Genomic DNA, 17323 nt, shown 5'->3' on the forward strand with positions numbered 1-17323 from the left:
GGACAGGTTGGTCGGGATGAGGATCAAGTAGGCTCATCTTCAGGGGTCGTTCAGACTAGAAATATTTTGAAGACTCTAGAGAAAGGCATTACTATCATTATGATTATGATATGGATGAATTTACAGGGATGACCCATAGCTTGGACTGCAGGGGACAGGGTGAGGGACCAATCCAAATTCCTGGTCCTTATGTCACAACATATTTGCATGGTTCGGCACAGACATTTTTGGTGGATACAGTTGCAAAGAATAGCTCTGTTTCTCATTTGCAGGTCCCCGGGGCAGCCATGTCCAGCCGTAATAATGTCTTGTTAGGTTTTTCAGGCATACCGTTTGTTTGTCCCATATCCTGACCTCTTGCTTTTTCTGTTGGTACTTTTATTGTGTCCTCCCCATTTTTTGTTGACGGCCAATTGTCGGGAAAATTTATTAGGACTGGATTTGTTGAGGAAGTTACATGTTACCATTTATTGTTCCCCAGATGGTGTTTATCTGACTTTTGGACCTAATGTGGTTAGTGCAAAACAGTGTTTGGCGAAAGATACACCGCTTCCTGTTGAATTTAAAGATGTGTTGCCCGTTCTCCCTATTCTTAAAGAGGCACCTGTAGATTCCCCTTATGCACATCCTGATGTCTATAGTTTTGTGAATGATTTGCAGGAAATAAACAAAATAGTTGTTCCTCAGTTTCTGGTAGTCCATGATATTACCACTCTTTTAACAATGATTACTTCCACAGCTAAATTATTTTCTTTTATTGATTTGAAAAATGCTTTTTTAAGCATTCCTGTCCATCCTGACAGCCGGTATTTATTCGGCTTCATTTTAGTGGCAGAAGCTTTGAATTCTGTAGATTTCCTCAGGGGTATACAGAAAGTCGTAGTATTTAGAGCCAAGCTATGAAAAGTCAATTGGACTCTCTCTCACTCTCCCCACAGGTGATGTATTATTGCAGAGTGTATATGATATTTTAATAGCCTCCGATACCGAAGAGGGTTGTCGGGATGCCACAAACAAATTGTTAAAGCATTTGGCAAATAGAGGACATAAAGTATCCCTGTCTAAATTCCAATATTGTCAACAGCAGGTCACCTATTTAGGTCACCTCCTGTCGAAGGAGGGTCAGAGGCTAACATCTGAGCGAGTTGATGCCATTGTGAAGATGCCTGTCCCTGTGACTCAGGGATAGGCATGCTTTCACAGGCATTACCTTGTATTGTCGGCACTGGATACCCGCTTATTCTTTGTTAACACAGCCTCTGCTTCTCTTGATAACTAAAGATGTGCATGAACCCTTGACTTGGATGCATGAATGCCAGAATGCTTTTGAACAATTAAAAGTTGAGCTTTGCTCTTCACCTGTGCTTGGCACGCCTGATTATAAGAAGCCCTTCGTGTTGTACGCACATGAAGCGGCTGGATGTGCACTCTCTGTGTTAACACAAACCTTTGGAGGTAAGCATAGGACATGTGCTTATTTTTCTGCTATGCTTGACCCTGTCGCCAGAGCCCTCCGAGCTGTTTAAGAGCCACTGTGTCTGCGGCAGTCTCTATTCGACAATCGGCAGGGCTCGTTCTCAATCATGATCTCACACTGATGGGAACGCATGGTGTGGATGCACTTTTGAACATAACAAAGATGTAGCACCTTACCAGTGCTCGTCTGACTAGGTATGAATTAACATTGTTTGCACCTCATATTACTATCAAAAGATGTGCTACACTGAATCCATAAACAACAACCGGGAGATGCTGAACTGTTCCTGGTAAGTATTGAAGGGAGACTGGCTGTACCGAAGGTGTATATTAACACCCTTGGGCATCCATTAAGTTGGACATGTTTGCCTCACACACCCCGAAGGATGTCATGCTTCATCATCGGCGGTTGCTCCTCGTCGGGGAGGCGGTGCAATCCCCGACGGGCTCACCTCAAAGAGGGGCTCTTTGGCGGAGATCTTTTTGTCCAGCTGCCTGTTGGTGAAGTGCGGGTATGTGGGCCAGGGCAATCAGTATCCTGAACTAGAAAAGTGAAGTTTAAAATGTAGTAGAGGGTCCCGGAAAAAACTTTTATTCTGGAGGTCCTACTACTACCATTAAAAGGTGTAGTTAGCTTGTTGGGTCACGGAGAGTTACGTGGCGTGTCCCAAAGCAAGACTAGTGTGAAGGTCGGTCAACATGTTTCTCGCTTAGGGATTTCCCGCGATTCGTCAGGACCTAGTGAAGTTGTGAGTGAAGAGTTTAAAAAGGAAACATGCTGGTGTCATGAGTCTCATATGGTTTACCTCAGGGGAAATCCTATGCCTGAAGGATGGAGATAAAAGAAACCATTAAAGCAAGTATCATATTTGATATACACAATTATCTATGGTAACAGCCAATCTAGCATATCAGTGCAGTGAAGTGATGGTGGTGTTCGGAGTGTCACACATACACGAACATGCCTGTGATGTATAAGGAGTGCATAGTCTCGTGAACACTCTTATACCTTATGTTTGTGGTGGGTGCGTTGTGATTAAAACCATAGTTAAAAACGCAAATGCTATCTCAGGGAGAGAACTAGGTTCAGAAAAATGGCAAGTCGTGACCAGGTGTTATTATAAACTCACCTAAAGGTCTTGGATTAATGACCACCTGAGTTGTCGGCGGGTCGGTACAACAGGAATTGCCTATAGATCAGGCTAGGGAGAAGGAACTAAAGGTTATGGAGGGTCTAGGTATCGTTCCACCTAGAATCGGAGCATATCAGAAGCTATGTGGTCTTACCTCAAGTTACCCGTGTCCGTGTAGAGTCACCTACCCATCACCGCCGAGCTCGAATAGGTATTGAACCAAGGGGGCGTGGGATATTTATAGGTATACCCGTCATCAGGTTGCGTCGGTAGACGCCCACTGTATAGGCCACGTGTTAACCTGGGTCATGACGGCCATGATGGAGTGGTGTAGTAGGAATACGACCTCATGTTAATGGATATAGTGTAGTCAGGTAGTAAACAAAGGGTAGGATGTTTACAGAGAATGCCAGGGAATATCTTCATTTAGCCCTTGTCTGTCTGTGGAGAGGCGGTGTACCCACCTTTGCTCTTTGCGGAACAATGCATTTTTAGGGCAATTTGGACTTGCCTCAAGGATCACCCATCTTATGCAGTCGGCGCTATGTTGGTTTTCCAAGTAGTGTTTACACATCTTGGTGTGCGTTTTCTTGCACCGATAGTTGCTGCGGTGTTCAGTGATCCTCGTCTTGATCGCACGTGTTGTCATCCCAATGTATTTGAGACCACATGGGCACGTTAGCATATAGATGCAGTGGGTGGTGTTGCAATTTGTGTGACCCTGGATTACCCATTTGAAGGTGTCAGTGAGCTGTATTGTTTTCTGGGGGATAGTGTATTTACAAACCCCGCAGTTGCCGCATGGGTAGTGACCGGTGACCGGTGGCAAGTTCCATAAGGTCTGTTGGGAGCTTTTTTTAATGGTCTTAGGTCTAGTATGTATGAGGATATCTTTGACATTTTGTGACCTTTTGAATGCGAACCTAGGTTGTTCGAAGGTCAAATCGCCTGTGTTCAGAATCCCCCAATGGCGTTTAACCCCTTCGCTGCGGCGGCTATTCCGCCGCAGCGCTAAAGGGGCGGGGCGGCCGCCGCATGCTGGTGACAGAACCGCTCCGTCACCAGCTACAGTTGAGCTGTGCTGGTGACGGAGCGGTTCCGTCATGACCCGCCCCGCTCTTTAGAACGCCCGCGCAGGCGCGAAATCAGCGCCGCGCAGGCGCGGCGGCCGGGCCATGACGGAACTGCTCCGTCATCAGCACAGCTCAACTGTAGCTGATGACGGAGCGATTCCGTCATCAGCATGGAAGGGGTTAATCGTGTTTTTGAATTTGGTTGATAGTGGGGTAAAAGTCGTGACACAGGTGATCGGTTGATTTTCGATCGATGGTTTATCCCGCCTCTCCAGGAGTGCTTCCCTGTTGTTATTTCTTGCCCGTTTTTTGGCTTTCATAACCTCTCCTTTTGGATAGCCTCTGTCTAGTAGATTTCTTGACAGTAGGGTGGATTCTTTCTTGTAGTCTGTGATGTTACTGCAGTTCCGCCTAATCCGGAGGAATTGTCCGAAAGGTAAATTGGACCGTAAGGCTTTAGGATGGTGGCTCTCGAAATGTAACAGACTGTTTCGATCTGTAGGTTTCCTAAACATTGTTGTCTGGAGTCTACCCTCTAGCAATTGTACTGTTAGGTCGAGGAAGGCAATCTCCTTAGGTGAGGAAGACATGGTGAACCGGAGATATGGGTTGAGTGAGTTGACCCATACGAAGAAAGCCTCATGTGAGTTAGGGCTACCTGACCATAGGATGAGGATATCGTCAATGAAGCGCTTCCACATTGTGATATTGGCCAAAAATGGGTTAGAGTGGTGATGGATGAATCTGTCCTCGAAGTCGGCCATGTACAGGCATGCCACCGACGGGGCAAAGGTGCTGCCCATCGAGGTTCCTTGGGTCTGGTGAAAAAATTGTCCCTTGAACTCAAAAAAGTTTTCAGTGAGTGCCAGTGTAGCGCACTCCATAATGAATGAAGGAGGGGTGTTAGAGTCCCATTCCTCCATTCTCAGGCGTGACTCGATTACCTCTAGTGTGGGATGTTCGTATAAAGGGCTTCAACATCTAGGGTAATCAAAAGGTCAATTCGTCTCGCATCTTCGATTGAGTTTAGATGCCGTAATACATCGCCAGTGTCCTGAATGTAGGAAGGGATGCGCCTCACCAAGGGTTGCAAGAAATGGTCACAAAATTTGGAGAGAGGTTCCAGTACCGAGTCAATACCCGACACTATAAGTCTCCCTGGGACTGGTCTTGTCCCCTTATGAATTTTAGGTAGTATGTAGAAGTAGGGGACCCTAGGATTCTTCTGGTTCAAAAATTCAGCCTCCTTTTTACTTATCCATTGCTCACATTCGACATTTTCCACTAGGCCTGTAATCGTTGTTTGCAGGCGTGGGGTTGGGTTACCCAGGATTGGGGTGTAGTACCGGTCATCATTAAGTTGTCTGAGGCATTCAAGTTCATAATCTTTGGTGTTCATTAGGACAGTGGCTCCGCCTTTGTCAGCCTGTTTAATGGTGATGAGATGGTCGTCTGCCAGTGATTTTAGCACCTCCATTTCTTTACGTGAAATATTGGAATGGCTTGTTTGTCTGCCAAGGGTGTCAATGTCTTTGAGTACCGCCTGTTCAAAGGTGAGTATCTCATTGGGAACCATCCCGTTGTGCGGTGTGAATGTAGAAGGGTTGTGCAGACCTGAGTCTTGAGTTGGTTCAGGTGCTTTTCCTTCAAAAAAAGCCTTAAGTCTGACCTTTCTGAAGAAAGATTGAATCTCCCTTGTCTGGTTAAACCGGTCGATTTTTGGTGTAGGGACAAAGCCCAGTCCTCTTTGGAGGACTTGCTCCTCATTCTCGGTCAAGATGCGATCCGACAGGTTGACCACAAGGCTCATTTTGGGCCTGACCTGTTCGTGTTCCGGGTGTCCATTCCGTGGGGCGTGAGTCCTCCCACTGTACTTTCTTCTCTGAGGCGTTGCCTCGCTTTCGCCCGCACCCTCTGCCCCAACCTCTGCCTAAAAAAGGGGGGCGTGCAGATCCTTGGGGCGCAAAGAAAGGTGGGTATTGTGGAGCAAACGGTGGTTGGAATGGCTGAAATTGAGGATATTGCCAAAACGGTGGACCCATGGGTTGCCCTTGGTGGGGAAAGTTAGGATAGTTGTGGAGATTTTGTTGTCCTCGTCCTCTGCCTCTTTTGGCCCTAGGTGGTATGTTAGTTGTATCATTATCGTCACTACTCTCAGAACCACTGTTAGAACCTCGTCTGGACGAAGTTGTGCTAGAATCTGAGTTGTAGTTGGTTCCTGGAGGTACGTAATCGTCTTTCAGATATGGATAGACCTTCTCCTTGGAGAATCTTTTAATATCCTTTTGGAGCTTTGCCACTTTCTGGTTCATTAAGTACTCCTTGTGTTCTGCCATTTCTTTATTTATTTCGGCTAATTTAGTTTTGAAGCCCGTGTTCTGGGCTGTGGTCTTTAACGCTGCCTCAGCTTCCTGGATACGGACTAGTAGTGCGTCTGCTAGTCGTTTGGCAGTATTGACGATGAGGATCAAAAGGTCATGGGTGCATTTCCATGCCACTTGAGACCACTCAATCTTGAATTGTCCATCTTCCCAGAATATCCTCGGGAAGTTCTTTACTATTAGGCCGTTAGGTGCAATTTTAGCTTTGAAATATTGCGCCATCATAGCTCCATGTATCGTGATCCTAATCCATTCTCGTTTTAAGTCTGACAAAGTTTGCCACTCGGTGGTGTTGCTTCCTGAAGCTGTTTCCACGTCTATACCAAAGAGTGACGGAGTTCTCATAATAGCAGCTGCGTCTTCTTCACCAAAGCTAAGACCCTGACCTTCCATTGTGTACTAGTCAGGTGGAGGGGGTGAGAAGAAGAGGTCGAAAAGGTTGGTTACCCACGAAGGGTAAGGAGTGTGATTCACCAATTGGTTAGTCACAGGTTGGGGGATATGAACAATCTTACCTACCGGTATAACTCCCACGGTTTTCACCGTGCATGAGTAGTCATCAAACAAGAGGGAGAGCGATCTGTTGATCAAACGGGCACCAATTACCACCTTAAGAGGGGGTGGAAGGTCCAGTATCAGCGTGTGCCCGTGTATAGAACACGTAAACAACAACCGGGAGATGCTGAACTGTTCCTGGTAAGTATTGAAGGGAGACTGGCTGTACCGAAGGTGTATATTAACACCCTTGGGCATCCATTAAGTTGGACATGTTTGCCTCACACACCCCGAAGGATGTCATGCTTCATCATCGGCGGTTGCTCCTCGTCGGGGAGGCGGTGCAATCCCCGACGGGCTCACCTCAAAGAGGGGCTCTTTGGCGGAGATCTTTTTGTCCAGCTGCCTGTTGGTGAAGTGCGGGTATGTGAGCCAGGGCAATCAGTATCCTGAACTAGAAAAGTGAAGTTTAAAATGTAGTAGAGGGTCCCGGAAAAAACTTTTATTCTGGAGGTCCTACTACTACCATTAAAAGGTGTAGTTAGCTTGTTGGGTCACGGAGAGTTACGTGGCGTGTCCCAAAGCAAGACTAGTGTGAAGGTCGGTCAACATGTTTCTCGCTTAGGGATTACCCGCGATTCGTCAGGACCTAGTGAAGTTGTGAGTGAAGAGTTTAAAAAGGAAACATGCTGGTGTCATGAGTCTCATATGGTTTACCTCAGGGGAAATCCTATGCCTGAAGGATGGAGATAAAAGAAACCATTAAAGCAAGTATCATATTTGATATACACAATTATCTATGGTAACAGCCAATCTAGCATATCAGTGCAGTGAAGTGATGGTGGTGTTCGGAGTGTCACACATACACGAACATGCCTGTGATGTATAAGGAGTGCATAGTCTCGCAAACACTCTTATACCTTATGTTCGTGGTGGGTGCGTTGTGATTAAAACCATAGTTAAAAACGCAAATGCTATCTCAGGGAGAGAACTAGGTTCAGAAAAATGGCAAGTCGTGACCAGGTGTTATTATAAACTCACCTAAAGGTCTTGGATTAATGACCACCTGAGTTGTCGGCGGGTCGGTACAACAGGAATTGCCTATAGATCAGGCTAGGGAGAAGGAACTAAAGGTTATGGAGGGTCTAGGTATCGTTCCACCTAGAATCGGAGCATATCAGAAGCTATGTGGTCTTACCTCAAGTTACCCGTGTCCGTGTAGAGTCACCTACCCATCACCGCCGAGCTCGAATAGGTATTGAACCAAGGGAGCGTGGGATATTTATAGGTAGACCCGTCATCAGGTTGCGTCGGTAGACGCCCACTGTGTAGGTCACGTGTTAACCTGGGTCATGACGGCCATGATGGAGTGGTGTAGTAGGAATACGACCTCATGTTGATGGATATAGTGTAGTCAGGTAGTAAACAAAGGGTAGGATGTTTACAGAGAATGCCAGGGAATATCTTCATTTAGCCCTTGTCTGTCTGTGGAGAGGCGGTGTACCCACCTTTGCTCTTTGCGGAACAATGCATTTTTAGGGCAATTTGGACTTGCCTCAAGGATCACCCATCTTATGCAGTCGGCGCTATGTTGGTTTTCCAAGTAGTGTTTACACATCTTGGTGTGCGTTTTCTTGCACCGAAAGTTGCTGCGGTGTTCAGTGATCCTTGTCTTGATCGCACGTGTTGTCATCCCAATGTATTTGAGACCACATGGGCACATTAGCATATAGATGCAGTGGGTGGTGTTGCAATTTGTGTGACCCTGGATTACCCATTTGAAGGTGTCAGTGAGCTGTATTGTTTTCTGGGGGGTAGTGTATTTACAAACCCCGCAGTTGCCGCATGGGTAGTGACCGGTGACCGGTGGCAAGTTCCATAAGGTCTGTTGGGAGCTTTTTTTAATGGTCTTAGGTCTAGTATGTATGAGGATATCTTTGACATTTTGTGACCTTTTGAATGCGAACCTAGGTTGTTCGAAGGTCAAATCGCCTGTGTTCAGAATCCCCCAATGGTGTTTAATCGTGTTTTTGATTTTGGTTGATAGTGGGGTAAAAGTCGTGACACAGGTGATCGGTTGATTTTCGATCGATGGTTTATCCCGCCTCTCCAGGAGTGCTTCCCTGTTGTTATTTCTTGCCCGTTTTTTGGCTTTCATAACCTCTCCTTTTGCATAGCCTCTGTCTAGTAGATTTCTTGACAGTAGGGTGGATTCTTTCTTGTAGTCTGTGATGTTACTGCAGTTCCGCCTAATCCGGAGGAATTGTCCGAAAGGTAAATTGGACCGTAAGGCTTTAGGATGGTGGCTCTCGAAATGTAACAGACTGTTTCGATCTGTAGGTTTCCTAAACATTGTTGTCTGGAGTCTACCCTCTAGCAATTGTACTGTTAGGTCGAGGAAGGCAATCTCCTTAGGTGAGGAAGACATGGTGAACCGGAGATATGGGTTGAGTGAGTTGACCCATACGAAGAAAGCCTCATGTGAGTTAGGGCGACCTGACCATAGGATGAGGATATCGTCAATGAAGCGCTTCCACATTGTGATATTGGCCAAAAATGGGTTAGAGTGGTGATGGATGAATCTGTCCTCGAAGTCGGCCATATACAGGCATGCCACCGACGGGGCAAAGGTGCTGCCCATCGAGGTTCCTTGGGTCTGGTGAAAAAATTGTCCCTTGAACTCAAAAAAGTTTTCAGTGAGTGCCAGTGTAGCGCACTCCATAATGAATGAAGGAGGGGTGTTAGAGTCCCATTCCTCCATTCTCAGGCGTGACTCGATTACCTCTAGTGTTGCCCTTTGTGGGATGTTCGTATAAAGGGCTTCAACATCTAGGGTAATCAAAAGGTCAATTCGTCTCGCATCTTCGATTGAGTTTAGATGCCGTAATACATCGCCAGTGTACTGAATGTAGGAAGGGATGCGTCTCACCAAGGGTTGCAAGAAATGGTCACACAATTTGGAGAGAGGTTCCAGTACTGAGTCAATACCCGACACTATAGGTCTTCCTGGGACTGGTCTTGTCCCCTTATGAATTTTAGGTAGTATGTAGAAGTAGGGGACCCACAGGCGATTTGACCTTCGAACAACCTAGGTTCGCATTCAAAAGGTCACAAAATGTCAAAGATATCCTCATACATACAAGACCTAAGACCATTAAAAAAAGCTCCCAACAGACCTTATGGAACTTGCCACCGGTCACCGGTCACTACCCATGCGGCAACTGCGGGGTTTGTAAATACACTACCCCCCAGAAAACAATACAGCTCACTGACACCTTCAAATGGGTAATCCAGGGTCACACAAATTGCAACACCACCCACTGCATCTATATGCTAACGTGCCCATATGGTCTCAAATACATTGGGATGACAACACGTGCGATCAAGACAAGGATCACTGAACACCGCAGCAACTTTCGGTGCAAGAAAACGCACACCAAGATGTGTAAACACTACTTGGAAAACCAACATAGCGCAGACTGCATAAGATGGGTGATCCTTGAGGCAAGTCCAAATTGCCCTTAAAATGCATTGTTCCGCAAAGAGCAAAGGTGGGTACACCGCCTCTCCACAGACAGACAAGGGCTAAATGAAGATATTCCCTGGCATTCTCTGTAAACATCCTACCCTTTGTTTACTACCTGACTACACTATATCCATCAACATGAGGTCGTATTCCTACTACACCACTCCATCATGGCCGTCATGACCCAGGTTAACACGTGACCTACACAGTGGGCGTCTACCGACGCAACCTGATGACGGGTCTACCTATAAATATCCCACGCCCCCTTGGTTCAATACCTATTCGAGCTCGGCAGTGATGGGTAGGTGACTCTACACGGACACGGGTAACTTGAGGTAAGACCACATAGCTTCTGATATGCTCCGATTCTAGGTGGAACGATACCTAGACCCTCCATAACCTTTAGTTCCTTCTCCCTAGCCTGATCTATAGGCAATTCCTGTTGTACCGACCCGCCGACAACTCAGGTGGTCATTAATCCAAGACCTTTAGGTGAGTTTATAATAACACCTGGTCACGACTTGCCATTTTTCTGAACCTAGTTCTCTCCCTGAGATAGCATTTGCGTTTTTAACTATGGATTTAATCACAACGCACCCACCACGAACATAAGGTATAAGAGTGTTCACGAGACTATGCACTCCTTATACATCACAGGCATGTTCGTGTATGTGTGACACTCCGAACACCACCATCACTTCACTGCACTGATATGCTAGATTGGCTGTTACCATAGATAATTGTGTATATCAAATATGATACTTGCTTTAATGGTTTCTTTTATCTGCATCCTTCAGGCATAGGATTTCCCCTGGGGTAAACCATATGAGACTCATGACACTAGCATGTTTCCTTTTTAAACTCTTCACTCACAACTTCACTAGGTCCTGACGAATCGCGGGAAATCCCTAAGCGAGAAACATGTTGACCGACCTTCACACTAGTCTTGCTTTGGGACACGCCACGTAACTCTCCATGACCCAACAAGCTAACTACACCTTTTAATGGTAGTAGTAGGACCTCCAGAATAAAAGTTTTTTCCGGGACCCTCTACTACATTTTAAACTTCACTTTTCTAGTTCAGGATACTGATTGCCCTGGCCCACATACCCGCACTTCACCAACAGGCAGCTGGACAAAAAGATCTCCGCCAAAGAGCCCCTCTTTGAGGTGAGCCCATCGGGGATTGCACCGCCTCCCCGACGAGGAGCAACCGCCGAGGATGAAGCATGACATCCTTCGGGGTGTGTGAGGCAAACATGTCCAACTTAATGGATGCCCAAGGGTGTTAATATACACCTTCGGTACAGCCAGTCTCCCTTCAATACTTACCAGGAACAGTTCAGCATCTCCCGGTTGTTGTTTACGTGTTCTATACACGGGCACACGCTGATACTGGACCTTCCACCCCCTCTTAAGGTGGTAATTGGTGCCCGTTTGATCAACAGATCGCTCTCCCTCTTGTTTGATGACTACTCATGCACGGTGAAAACCGTGGGAGTTATACCGGTGAGTAAGATTGTTCATATCCCCCAACCTGTGACTAACCAATTGGTGAATCACACTCCTTACCCTTCGTGGGTAACCAACCTTTTCGACCTCTTCTTCTCACCCCCTCCACCTGACTAGTACACAATGGAAGGTCAGGGTCTTAGCTTTGGTGAAGAAGACGCAGCTGCTATTATGAGAACTCCGTCACTCTTTGGTATAGACGTGGAAACAGCTTCAGGAAGCAACACCACCGAGTGGCAAACTTTGTCAGACTTAAAACGAGAATGGATTAGGATCACGATACATGGAGCTATGATGGCGCAATATTTCAAAGCTAAAATTGCACCTAACGGCCTAATAGTAAAGAACTTCCCGAGGATATTCTGGGAAGATGGACAATTCAAGATTGAGTGGTCTCAAGTGGCATGGAAATGCACCCATGACCTTTTGATCCTCATCGTCAATACTGCCAAACGACTAGCAGACGCACTACTAGTCCGTATCCAGGAAGCTGAGGCAGCGTTAAAGACCACAGCCCAGAACACGGGCTTCAAAACTAAATTAGCCGAACTAAATAAAGAAATGGCAGAACACAAGGAGTACTTAATGAACCAGAAAGTGGCAAAGCTCCAAAAGGATATTAAAAGATTCTCCGAGGAGAAGGTCTATTCATATCTGAAAGACGATTACGTACCTCCAGGAACCAACTACAACTCAGATTCTAGCACAACTTCATCCAGATGAGGTTCTAACAGTGGTTCTGAGAGTAGTGACGATAATGATACAACTAACATACCACCTAGGGCCAAAAGAGGCAGAGGACGAGGACAACAAAATCTCCACAACTATCCTAACTTTCCCCACCAAGGGCAACCCATGGGTCCACCGTTTTGGCAATATCCTCAATTTCAGCCATTCCAACCACCGTTTGCTCCACAATACCCACCTTTCTTTGCGCCCCAAGGATCTGCACGCCCCCCTTTTTTAGGCAGAGGTTGGGGCAGAGGGCGCGGGCGAAAGCGAGGCAACGCCTCAGAGAAGAAAGTACAGTGGGAGGACACACGCCCGCACGGAATGGACACCCGGAACACGAACAGGTCAGGGCCAAAATGAGCCTTGTGGTCAACCTGTCGGATCGCATCTTGACCGAGAATGAGGTGTAAGTCCTCCAAAGAGGACTGGGCTTTGTCCCTACACCAAAAATCGACCGGTTTAACCAGACAAGGGAGATTCAATCTTTCTTCAGAAAGGTCAGACTTAAGGCTTTTTTTGAAGGAAAAGCACCTGAACCAACTCAAGACTCAGGTCTGCACAACCCTTCTACATTCACACCGCACAACGGGATGGTTCCCAATGAGATACTCACCTTTGAACAGGCGGTACTCAAAGACATTGACACCCTTGGCAGACAAACAAGCCATTCCAATATTTCACGTAAAGAAATGGAGGTGCTAAAATCACTGGCAGACGACCATCTCATCACCATTAAACAGGCTGACAAAGGCGGAGCCACTGTCCTAATGAACACCAAAGATTATGAACTTCAATGCCTCAGACAACTTAATGATGACCGGTACTACACCCCAATCCTGGGTGACCCAACCCCACGCCTGCAAACAACGATTACAGGCCTAGTGGAAACTGCCGAATGTGAGCAATGGATAAGTAAAAAGGAGGCTGAATTTTTGAACCAGAAGAACCCTAGGGTCCCCTACTTCTACATACTACCTAAAATTCATAAGGGGACAAGACCAGTCCCAGGGAGACCTATAGTGTCGGGTATTGACTCGGTACTGGAACCTCTCTCCAAATTTTGTGACCATTTCTTGCAACCCTTGGTGAGACGCATCCCTTCCTACATTCAGGACACTGGCGATGTATTACGGCATCTAAACTCAATCGAAGATGCGAGACAAATTGACCTTTTGATTACCCTAGATGTTGAAGCCCTTTATACGAACATCCCACAAAGGGCAACACTAGATGTAATCGAGTCACGCCTGAGAATGGAGGAATGGGACTCTAACACCCCTCCTTCATTCATTATGGAGTGCGCTACACTGGCACTCACTGAAAACTTTTTTGAGTTCAAGGGACAATTTTTTCACCAGACCAAAGGAACCTCGATGGGCAGCACCTTTGCCCCGTCGGTGGCATGCCTGTATATGGCCGACTTCGAGGACAGATTCATCCATCACCACTCTAACCCATTTTTGGCCAATATCACAATGTGGAAGCGCTTCATTGACGATATCCTCATCCTATGGTCAGGTCGCCCTAACTCACATGAGGCTTTCTTCGTATGGGTCAACTCACTCAACCCATATCTCCGGTTCACCATGTCTTCCTCACCTAAGGAGATTGCCTTCCTCGACCTAACAGTACAATTGCTAGAGGGTAGACTCCAGACAACAATGTTTAGGAAACCTACAGATCGAAACAGTCTGTTACATTTCGAGAGCCACCATCCTAAAGCCTTACGGTCCAATTTACCTTTCGGACAATTCCTCCGGATTAGGCGGAACTGCAGTAACATCACAGACTACAAGAAAGAATCCACCCTACTGTCAAGAAATCTACTAGACAGAGGCTATCCAAAAGGAGAGGATATGAAAGCCAAAAAACGGGCAAGAAATAACAACAGGGAAGCACTCCTGGAGAGGCGGGATAAACCATCGATCGAAAATCAACCGATCACCTGTGTCACGACTTTTACCCCACTATCAACCAAAATCAAAAACACGATTAAACGCCATTGTGGGATTCTGAACACAGGCGATTTGACCTTCGAACAACCTAGGTTCGCATTCAAAAGGTCACAAAATGTCAAAGATATCCTCATACATACTAGACCTAAGACCATTAAAAAAAGCTCCCAACAGACCTTATGGAACTTGCCACCGGTCACCGGTCACTACCCATGCGGCAACTGCGGGGTTTGTAAATACACTACCCCCCAGAAAACAATACAGCTCACTGACACCTTCAAATGGGTAATCCAGGGTCACACAAATTGCAACACCACCCACTGCATCTATATGCTAACGTGCCCATGTGGTCTCAAATACATTGGGATGACAACACGTGCGATCAAGACAAGGATCACTGAACACCGCAGCAACTTTCGGTGCAAGAAAACGCACACCAAGATGTGTAAACACTACTTGGAAAACCAACATAGCGCCGACTGCATAAGATGGGTGATCCTTGAGGCAAGTCCAAATTGCCCTAAAAATGCATTGTTCAGCAAAGAGCAAAGGTGGGTACACCGCCTCTCCACAGACAGACAAGGGCTAAATGAAGATATTCCCTGGCATTCTCTGTAAACATCCTACCCTTTGTTTACTACCTGAATACACTATATCCATCAACATGAGGTCGTATTCCTACTACACCACTCCATCATGGCCGCCATGACCCAGGTTAACACGTGACCTACACAGTGGGCGTCTACCGACGCAACCTGATGATGGGTCTACCTATAAATATCCCACGCCCCCTTGGTTCAATACCTATTCGAGCTCGGCGGTGATGGGTAGGTGACTCTACACGGACACGGGTAACCTGAGGTAAGACCACATAGCTTCTGATATGCTCCGATTCTAGGTGGAACGATACCTAGACCCTCCATAACCTTTAGTTCCTTCTCCCTAGCCTGATCTATAGGCAATTCCTGTTGTACCGACCCGCCGACAACTCAGGTGGTCATTAATCCAAGACCTTTAGGTGAGTTTATAATAACACCTGGTCACGACTTGCCATTTTTCTGAACCTAGTTCTCTCCCTGAGATAGCATTTGCGTTTTTAACTATGGTTTTAATCACAACGCACCCACCACAAACATAAGGTATAAGAGTGTTCACGAGACTATGCACTCCTTATACATCACAGGCATGTTCGTGTATGTGTGACACTCCGAACACCACCATCACTTCACTGCACTGATATGCTAGATTGGCTGTTACCATAGATAATTGTGTATATCAAATATGATACTTGCTTTAATGGTTTCTTTTATCTCCATCCTTCAGGCATAGGATTTCCCCTGAGGTAAACCATATGAGACTCATGACACCAGCATGTTTCCTTTTTAAACTCTTCACTCACAACTTCACTAGGTCCTGACGAATCGTGGGAAATCCCTAAGCGAGAAACATGTTGACCGACCTTCACACTAGTCTTGCTTTGGGACACGCCACGTAACTCTCCGTGACCCAACAAGCTAACTACACCTTTTAATGGTAGTAGTAGGACCTCCAGAATAAAAGTTTTTTCCGGGACCCTCTACTACATTTTAAACTTCACTTTTCTAGTTCAGGATACTGATTGCCCTGGCCCACATACCCGCACTTCACCAACAGGCAGCTGGACAAAAAGATCTCCGCCAAAGAGCCCCTCTTTGAGGTGAGCCCGTCGGGGATTGCACCGCCTCCCCGACGAGGAGCAACCGCCGATGATGAAGCATGACATCCTTCGGGGTGTGTGAGGCAAACATGTCCAACTTAATGGATGCCCAAGGGTGTTAATATACACCTTCGGTACAGCCAGTCTCCCTTCAATACTTACCAGGAACAGTTCAGCATCTCCCGGTTGTTGTTTACGTGTTCTATACACGGGCACACGCTGATACTGGACCTTCCACCCCCTCTTAAGGTGGTAATTGGTGCCCGTTTGATCAACAGATCGCTCTCCCTCTTGTTTGATGACTACACTGAATCCAGCCACGTTACTACCCCTCCCTTTGGAAGAAGAGGACAAGGATGTTCATGATTGTCTATTTCGGACAGTGGAAGAGACGAAGGGATGGATAGTCTTAACTGATGTTCCCCTATCTGATCCTCAAGGGAAGCTATATGTTGATGGATCTTGTTTCAAACTGTCAGATGGCACTACTACATTGGCGTATGCTATTATCACACTGCCCATTGTACTTGAGACGTCACATGTTCCTCATCAATCAGAGCAAGCTTCGGACCTGATAGCTCTTTTGCGAGCATGTGAATTAAGTGAAGGACTGACTGTCAATATTTATACTGACAGCCAGTATGCCGTCGGGGTGACCCATAATTTTGGACGCCTTTGGCAGAGAGGGGATTCTTGACTTCACATGGGACCAAAGTTCAACATGGTCCGTTGATAGAGAGATTTCTGACAGCTTTGACTCTTCCCATACAACTGGCAAAAGTCAAATGTAGTGCTCATAAAGCAATTACGGATGATGCAGGGAGAGGAAATGCCTTTGCAGATCATATAGCGAAAGAGACAGCCAGGTCGAGAATGACGAAAATTTTGTGGCAGGTCCTGCTAGATAGGTACCAGACGTTGGTATGTTTGAGAATTCGCTGGAGAGTGTTAGAGAGATACAGAGTGAGGCAACAGTAGAGGAGTTGGCAGTATGGCAGGAGAGTACAGGGCGTCTAGATGCAACGTATGTTGGACTGATAAGTCAGAGAAACAGAGATGGATGCTACCAGATGCATATGTACTTCTCGTAGTTACCATGCCACATGGTCCGGCCAATATTAGGGCCAAAGGCATTTGTAAACGGCTAGAACCTGTGTGGCAAAATGACATTATACCAAAAGCTGCTGCTCATCTAGTGAAGCACTGTATGATTTGTCTGAAACACAACCCTGGGAAGGGTACCCCTACACCTTCTGGTAATTTTTCACCCACTTCTTTCCCTTTTGAGATACTCCAAATGAACTACATAGAGCTATAGCGAGTTAATAATTTGAAATATGTGTT

The sequence above is a fragment of the Lissotriton vulgaris genome, chromosome 5 (assembly GCF_964263255.1).
Source record: "Lissotriton vulgaris chromosome 5, aLisVul1.2, whole genome shotgun sequence".
In the NCBI taxonomy this organism is placed as follows: Eukaryota; Metazoa; Chordata; class Amphibia; order Caudata; family Salamandridae; genus Lissotriton; species Lissotriton vulgaris.